The sequence below is a fragment of the Apus apus genome, chromosome 24 (assembly GCF_020740795.1).
Source record: "Apus apus isolate bApuApu2 chromosome 24, bApuApu2.pri.cur, whole genome shotgun sequence".
NCBI classification, from domain to species: Eukaryota; Metazoa; Chordata; class Aves; order Apodiformes; family Apodidae; genus Apus; species Apus apus.
In genome coordinates this window covers 328,586-334,650 of record NC_067305.1, presented here as the reverse complement: position 1 = coordinate 334,650, position 6,065 = coordinate 328,586, and the positions used below count along the sequence as shown (strand labels likewise).

General features: G+C 56.8%; 1 long non-coding RNA gene across 1 annotated transcript; it reads left to right on the top strand.

Moving 5' to 3' along the window:
- The first annotated feature begins 4,345 nt into the window (after positions 1–4,345).
- On the top strand, positions 4,346–6,065 carry LOC127393982 (uncharacterized). Its single transcript, XR_007891581.1, has 4 exons — positions 4,346–4,429; positions 5,262–5,297; positions 5,422–5,457; positions 5,848–6,065. It is a non-coding gene; the product is annotated as an uncharacterized LOC127393982 (long non-coding RNA).

Here is a 6,065-nt window from a genome sequence, read left to right as displayed (position 1 = left end):
GTGGGGTATGACGGAATGGCAATGAGAAGTGTAGGAATCACAGGGAATCATGGAATCGTCCTGGTTGGAAAAGACCTTGAAGATCATCAAGTCCAGCTGTGGGAAACTGTTCTTCTTCTTCCCCACATAAGTCTAAACAAAATGCCTTTTAAGTCAGCAAAGGACTTCTGCTGATTATACCCAGCTACTGGACCAAAAACAGGCCTGCTGGTCAAGGACAAATGAAAGAAAAACACCAGGTGTGATACAAGGCAGGAAGGATGGGCAACAAGTTATGAAATGCCCCTAATAGTTTCCACCCTAACTTGGGGCTCATGAATGCTAATTGGCTCTGGACATTAGTATGTTCACGCATTGCAGCGGTGACACTGACTGGACAGGGGGTCACTGGGGTATAAAAGGTAACAGGTTTTGCAGGTGAGAGGGGCCTGCTCAGACACTTCTTGCATGGGACAAACGCCCCTGCTGCTCGTCAGACCTGCCCTGCTGCGGAGCCTGGTGCCGGGACTCTGCCAGGCCTGCTGACCTGCCTGCCTGCCCCAGGAATCAAGCCTGAGTCCTGGCGGTGAGCGTGCTGGGGTCCTTATCCCTGGAACACCTGGTTCTTCCCTGTTTTGCTGCCGGTTGCCGGGGAAAACAAGTTGCTGCTGCTGAGGGGGAACACCCACCGCTGCTGAGCCATGAGGGGGTCACAGCCCTCCTCAAAACCACGGACTTTGGGACCCTGCCGAGGGGGCGTCACCACTGCAGCTGCCTGCCAAGGAGAGGAGCCACCGCTGCCTGCTGAGAGGGGGCACCCACTGCCGCCACCGCCCCTGCCGCTGGGGAAGAAGCCGCCAGGGGCTGCACTGGGGGCTGCACGCCCCACACAGAAGCCAGTCGCCGGAGGGGAACCGCCGGTGCCGCTTTCGCCAAGGGGAACTGCATATCGAAGTGGGAGGGTAACGAAATCGTACAACCCCCTTTTTGCCCTACCACAATTCTGCTCCCTATACCTGCACACACATTGCGACCTCATCTAAGGAGGACTGTTGTTGGGCTTGCCCTACTCCCTTTCTCTCCTTTGATCCACAACCCTCTCTCGGAGAGATCATCTTAAGGGCACAGTACTTTTGCATTACTTCCCTGATATATCCTTGGTAGCCATTTGCCAGTTTTACATTTTTCCTAAACCTCCTCCGTTAGTGTAACTGTTCTTTAATAAACCAGTTAATTTGTAAAGTAAATATTGGTCTCAGTAACAAATTGTGGCCATGGTGAGGGCCTGAGTTGTGGGACATGCAGAAAGATTTCAGCTGTCATCCAGGTGAGCACATTGTCTCAGTCATGTCTTTACAGGACACTGCCTCCAAAGAAGAGAGCTGTTGTGGGTCCCTCGTGACGAGGTTGAAGGCAACTGACTTGAATGTTTGCTTGGGAAGTGCCCCAAGAGCAGGCCGTCACCTGGAAGGTTTTAATTTCTCCTCCTTGTTCCCCCTTTGCTCCCCCTCTCCCAGTACCCTCCAGCTCCCAGTGCCCCTGAGCACCTGCAGAGGGAGGGGGGTAGGACAGGACTCAGCAGGGGGTCTCTGTCCTGCTGCTCTGCTTTTGGCCAGGAGAAAGTTCACAGAAGATTGGACCAGAGTGTATTAGAGGGCACTGGGACATCTGTATGAGAGCTGCTGGTCATGACACTGACTGATCTGCTCTTGACAGGAATTTCTCTGCTCGGGGCCACTCTCCCTGTTCTGTAGGACATGACAGAGGCTGGTTTTGGCCTTTGCCCTTTGCAGCGCTCTGCAGCGGTCGTGGTTTGTCTGGGAGATGCCTTGGAAAAGCATCTGGAGCTTGATCTGGGGTTTGAGCTCTGCACTGGTGCCCTTGTCCTCTTTGGGAAGCATCTCCTGGAGACAATTCACAATCACGCTTTCTCCCTTTCCTCCTCCAAGAAGATTTTGGTGGAGGAAACACAGAATGGCACCGTCCCTGCTTCTACTGGGTGGTAGGTGTCTTCTCCCTTGTTCCAAGAACTCTTCCCTACATTGAACATCCACCTCTTTAGGAATCTCAGCCAGCAACGTGCCCAGAGGCAGGGGGGATATGGGTGGTGAGGCATGTGAGAGAACATGGGCAGATCCCTGGGAGCCCTTGCCAAGACGTTAGGAAGTGGGCAGCAGTGCTGAGCCTCTGGTGGCAGCTCCTGACAAGGGGGAAGGAAATGTGGCTCTTCAAGGAAGCTCTTGCAAATTCCCAAACACATGGAGCAACAATGAAGGAAGCATCCAGCCTGTGAGGGAATAAGCTGTGGAGGGGGTGATTTATAGAAGCCTGGAGAGCAACCAGGCATCCAAGGGCCCAGGTGAAATCCAGCACACATAGTAAATTGGGTGACAGCTTGGACAGAGGGCCCCGAGGTTGTGTGTCAAGAGCCTGGAGATGATGAGATGGGGAGAGTGGGGACAAGGAGGAGAAATTAAAACCTTCCAGGTGACGGTCTGCTCTTGGGGCACTTCCCAAGCAAACATTCAAGTCAGTTGCCTTCAACCTTGTCACGAGGGACCCACAACAGCTCTCTTCTTTAGAGGCAGTGTCCCGTAAAGACATGACCGAGATTGGAACCCTTGCAGATGGCAGGAAATGTCAAGGAACGCTCTGAGCCATCAGCAGTTCTCGTGAACCACTTATCAGTGCCTTTGGATTGATCTTTTTTCCTGGTGCTAAAACCAGGCAGGTGTTCCTTCCAGCCACAAGTTCAGTCTGTATCCCCACAGGAAAAAAACCAACAGAGACCCCTTGGATTCCACTGAAACTCAGGCAAACCTCCCACGGACTCCAAACCTAACCCACATTGGTGCCAGCCACCTTTGATGCCCAGCTGGTGTCCCTTAAAAACAAATCCTCCTCATAAGCTCCTAGACAGAGCACTAACACAGAGCAGGATTTTACTGCCAGACACCGGAGGGCATGTTGACGGGAAGAGACAAGTCCAGATGCACTGCATCCCCTAACGGAGACTTTCCTGGCCCTGTCTCTTCCCAGTGCCACTTCCCACCACCAGCAGAAGTACTGGTCTACTGGTTGTGCAGCAATCCATCAGTCTCTGTCCTGTTCTGTCTCTCTTCTGAGAAGTGAGTGCATCTACAGGCAGGCAAAACAGGGGTGGCTGAGCCTGGTGGTGCCAAATGTGCCCATCTTCATGCTGAGGGTGTCCTTGCTCCCAGAGGTACCAGCTGTTCCCTCTGCTGGTTGGGGCACTGGCATCCTGGCTGGGAGCAGTGACAGCAGCTGGCAGGAATGTCCCTGCTGGAAAGAAGGGCTGGATGGATGTGGAGAGCTGGGAAAGGTCTTGCTTGGCTTGTGCCAGCCAGGCCAGGCCTCCAGGCTGCTCTGGCCCCCGGTGACCAGCTCTGCAGGGTGGCACCCAGGCAGTGGCAGGGGGAGGGCCAGCACAGGGGACATTCCCTTCTGCTCTCTGCTCTGGGGAGAACATGGCTGGGGACAGCACTGGTTTGGGCTTGTAGTGCCAGGGACATGTGGCCAGAGCTGGGCACTGACACCACCCCAGCAATCTGCCCAAGCCCAGTCCTCATCTCTGGGAACCAAACATTCCCCAGTGCTCCCGAGTGCCTCCACTCACTGCAGATAGCAGCCAACAACTGTCCCTGTCGCCAGTACCCCCAGTTATTCTCTAACTTCCCGGTGTTCCCTAATCCCAGGATCCCTGGTGCCCCAAGAAAAGGAGTCAGCCCAGCCCCTTTTTTCCCCAAGGGGCTAGAGAGCCATCAGGGAGAATTCTGCTGAGGGACCACTGGTTTGAAGGTGGAGTGATCTCTGAGGGAGCCCAGGAGGGACAGATAGGTCTGGGGGGTGAGGGGCACTCGTAGATGGCAGTGTTGGGGGTGAAAGACACTGGGAGATGGCAGTGCGGGGGGTGAGGGGCACTGGGAGATGGCAGTGCTGGGGGTGAGAGACACAAGGAGATGGCAGTGCTGGGGGTGAGGGGCACGGGGAGGTTGGGGAATGGGCCATTTGGGGCTGTTGGAGGATGGGCTCATGTTGCAGCAGGGGGTCATGCCTGCAGGGTCAGGGCTGTCAGGGCCACACTGCCAGCCCCACCTCCCCACCCCCCGGTGCCTGGTCCCTTCCCTGGGCACTGCCCCATGCAGGAAGCTGGACTGATGCCAGGGAAGGGGCTGGATCTGTGCCAGGGGCAGGGGTGACTCTGTGCCAGGGCTGGGCTTGCTGCCAGGACTGGTGTCTCTGCCCAGCCTGGCTTTGCCCTGGGGGGCTCACGAGCTGGGGAGGGGCACGTCATGGGAGGAATAAATCTGCTCCTCACCTTGTCCAGCTTCACCCAGCGCTCTCCACTTCACAGAGGAAGATGAAGTTGGCGGTGCTCAGCATGGCCCTGCTCTTCACCATCCTGCTCTGCACCCCAGCAGATGCTCAGGTGAGTCCCCAGGGCCACGGGGAGGAGTTCCTGGCTGGGGAGGGCTCTGGGCTGCCGGAGGTGGGATCTCCTGCAGAATTAAATCCTCGTGGAGAGCACAAAACCCCTGCACTTGGCCTCTCCCTTTCCCAAGCAAGGGGCTCCTGCAGGCTCCCCTGCCCTTCCAGCCCCTGGCAATGCAGCTTTCTCCCTCCCATGATTCCAGCTGTTCCCTCCACTTTCCGCAATTCAGCTGCTGGTGCCCAGAGCTGGCTCCACGGGGAGTGCTCAAACCTGCTCCCGCCATGGGAACCCAGCCTTCTGTGAGGCTCCTACTGGTTTCTTCTCTTGCTGCCACCACACCCTTCTCCCTTTTGAGCTTCCCTATTCCACCCTTTTGGTCCCCTCAGACATCTCCTCCCCGGGATCTCCCCTGTGTCCTGTCTTGTGTCCCCACATGCCCTCCCTCTGGTCACTCCCAGGGCCTTTCTTTCCTCTTTCCTTCAGTCCTTTCCCTCGCATCCTGCCCACAGCAATAGTGTCTCCAAATCCACTTCCCTTGAACCCCCACTCCCAAGCACCATCCCAAGCCCTTCGCTTAGGTCCTCTGGGCTCCTCTTCTTTCCGCCCCCACCAACAATCCCACTTGAAGTCCCTGGATCCCCTCCAATGGAATTCCGTGAGCTTTCATTGGCTTCTCACCCAGTCCTGTCCCTCCAGCACCCCCAGCCCAGTCCCTTCACCACTGCTAATTCACCCCATGCCCTGTCTCTAGGTCCACCCACACCTGTGCCCCACCCACAGCCCCACCAAGTTCCAATCCAGAACCCAACCCTTTGGTTTTCTTTTCCAGCCACTATTTGAAGCCAGTGGAGGATACTGTGTTGGAGTAAGTAGTGGGGTGGGCTTGGAGGGCTTCTCTTCTGGGGAATGGGAGGGCAAGTTGATCCTGCCAGCCCTTGCTGGGACTGGGGACATTCCAGTGACACTGAGGTCTCATGGTCTCTCTGCAGGGGGAAATGGAAATGGGGCGAGTGAAGAGGGCTGAGGTAGGTACCCCAGCTTCTGATGGCCCCAGACCCTCTCCTCCATGGCCACGACACTCAAGGCCATCCCAGTGTGCCCCAGTACATCCTAGTGCACCCCACTGCTACCCAGAGAACTCCCCCTGTACCCCAGCTTTTTCCCCGGGAAGGCCCTTACCCAGGGACCCCAGGGTTGCATTCCCATGTAACCCTGTACACCCCAGGATGCCCCAGTACACAGTCCTGCACCCAGGTGGGCCCCTTCCCATGGATCCCCACGGCTCTCACCGCACAAGCTCATGGACCCCATTTCTCTCCAGAAGGGCTTTCCCCAAGGACCCCATGGGTTTTACCGGGCCTCCCAATACAGCCCAGTGCAGCCCAGCGTTTCCCTAACCCTCCCTTTCTCCCCAGCCCCCTCTGGTGGATCTTGTGCGCCGCAGACGCATGGCTGCAGCTGCTGATGCCTAGGGGAGCAGCACCAGGAGCCCCAGCAAGGATCCTGGAGCCACCCAGAACTGGTGGTGCCACCCTTGTCCTGTCCCCCTCCAGCGGCATGAGGAGATCATCATCCCTGGATGAACCCAGCCCATTCCTGGGAGCCCTATGCCCTTTCCCTCTCCTGATCAATA